Source organism: Taudactylus pleione, unplaced genomic scaffold (assembly GCF_031769625.1).
Source record: "Taudactylus pleione unplaced genomic scaffold, aTauple2 ptg000134l, whole genome shotgun sequence".
NCBI lineage: Eukaryota > Metazoa > Chordata > Amphibia > Anura > Myobatrachidae > Taudactylus > Taudactylus pleione.
In genome coordinates this window covers 6,652,501-6,655,000 of record NW_028284536.1, presented here as the reverse complement: position 1 = coordinate 6,655,000, position 2,500 = coordinate 6,652,501, and positions in this window count along the sequence as shown.

The following is a 2,500-nucleotide window of genomic DNA, read 5'->3' as shown; positions in this document are numbered from 1 at the left end:
TAAGGAAGGGTTCAAGACTTTCTCTGAAACAATTATCTCTAAAGTGAGTTTAATTTGATTTAAGCCAATTTATTCAACATTTAGAAAATACCTGAAGGTTAATGTTGTTCCTGGTGATATCTAATCAGCAGAATGCAACCTAGCAGCATTTTTAAGTGAAAGCCTGTGTTATGTTATAACCAGGTGTTATCTTATCAGTACAAAGGTAAGGAATTAAGAAAAACTTTTTGAAGTTTGAAGATTTTTCTTACAAAATCATTGTCTTATTGCATCACCAAAGTGTAAACTGGAAAGATGATTTTGATAAATTACTTGTTAGAAAACCTGATTTGCTCTTCTGGAGTCAATGTAGTTTGTATTTCTCAATAACCATAGAAGTAATAGGGTAAAGTAAAGACATTATGTGGGTTTTTTGCTACAGCACCTCTGTCAAAATACGATTTAAATGAGTTAAGATGATAATGGATTTTCTACTATAAGCAAAGACCAAAAAAGTCAAAATAGCAATCCCAATTTTAGATTTGATAAATGAAAACAGCACATAGCAGAGTTTCGATCCATCGACCTCTGGGTTATGGGCCAAGCACGCTTCCGCTGCGCCACTCTGCTGCTCATGGAAGTGCTTAGAACTCAAGAAGGGTTGATTCATCTCAAGAACATGGCAATGTGTTCCTTTTAATTAACGAAAAATCCTAAAATAACTGTCCAGATTAGAGACTTTATAAACTTTGGCAAGGAAACTTTCCAGATCAATCTTTTTTAGCAGTTGTTTGTTTATGTCTCATATAGGATCTCTGTGGCGCAAATGGTTTGCGTGTTCGGCTGTTAACCGGAAGGTTGGTGGTTCAATCCCACCCAGGGACGAGTATGTTCTGTTAGTCAAATTTTGGGGAATTTTAGGTAGAGAAGTCAATATGTCAAACTACCTATTTTATGGTAGGGTTCAAGACTTTCTCTGAAACAATTATCTCTAAAGTGAGTTTAATTTGATTTAAGCCAATTTATTCAACATTTAGAAAATACCTGAAGGTTAATGTTGTTCCTGGTGATATCTAATCAGCAGAATGCAACCTAGCAGCATTTTTAAGTGAAAGCCTGTGTTATGTTAAAACCAGGTCTTATCTTATCAGTACAAAGGTAAGGAATTAAGAAAAACTTTTTGAAGTTTGAAGATTTTTCTTACAAAATCATTGTCTTATTGCATCACCAAAGTGTAAGCTGGAAAGATGATTTTGATAAATTACTTGTTAGAACACCTGATTTGCTCTTCTGGAGTCAATGTAGTTTGTTTTTCTCAATAACCATAGAAGTAATAGGGTAAAGTAAAGACATTAAGTGGATTTTTTGCTACAGCACTTCTGTCAAAATATGATTAAAATGAGTTAAGATGATAATGGATTTTCTACTATAAGCAAAGACCAAAAAAGTCAAAATAGCAATCCCAATTTTAGATTTGATAAATGAAAACAGCACATAGCAGAGTTTCGATCCATCGACCTCTGGGTTATGGGCCAAGCACGCTTCCGCTGCGCCACTCTGCTGCTCATGGAAGTGCTTAGAACTCAAGAAGGGTTGATTCATCTCAAGAACATGGCAATGTGTTCCTTTTAATTAACGAAAAATCCTAAAATAACTGTCCATATTAGAGACTTTATAAACTTTGGCAAGGAAACTTTCCAGATCAATCTTTTTTAGCAGTTGTTTGTTTATGTCTCATATAGGGTCTCTGTGGCGCAAATGGTTTGCGTGTTCGGCTGTTAACCGGAAGGTTGGTGGTTCAATCCCACCCAGGGACGAGTATGTTCTGTTAGTCAAATTTTGGGGAATTTTAGGTAGAGAAGTCAACATGTCAAACTACCTATTTTATGGTAGGGTTCAAGACTTTCTCTGAAACAATTATCTCTAAAGTGAGTTTAATTTGATTTAAGCCAATTTATTCAACATTTAGAAAATACCTGAAGGTTAATGTTGTTCCTGGTGATATCTAATCAGCAGAATGCAACCTAGCAGCATTTTTAAGTGAAAGCCTGTGTTATGTTAAAACCAGGTCTTATCTTATCAGTACAAAGGTAAGGAATTAAGAAAAACTTTTTGAAGTTTGAAGATTTTTCTTACAAAATCATTGTCTTATTGCATCACCAAAGTGTAAGCTGGAAAGATGATTTTGATAAATTACTTGTTAGAACACCTGATTTGCTCTTCTGGAGTCAATGTAGTTTGTTTTTCTCAATAACCATAGAAGTAATAGGGTAAAGTAAAGACATTAAGTGGATTTTTTGCTACAGCACTTCTGTCAAAATATGATTAAAATGAGTTAAGATGATAATGGATTTTCTACTATAAGCAAAGACCAAAAAAGTCAAAATAGCAATCCCAATTTTAGATTTGATAAATCAAAATAGCACATAGCAGAGGATGGTTTCGATCCATCGACCTCTGGGTTATGGGCCCAGCAAGCTTCTGCTGCGCCACTCTGCTGCTCATGGAAGTGCTTAGAACT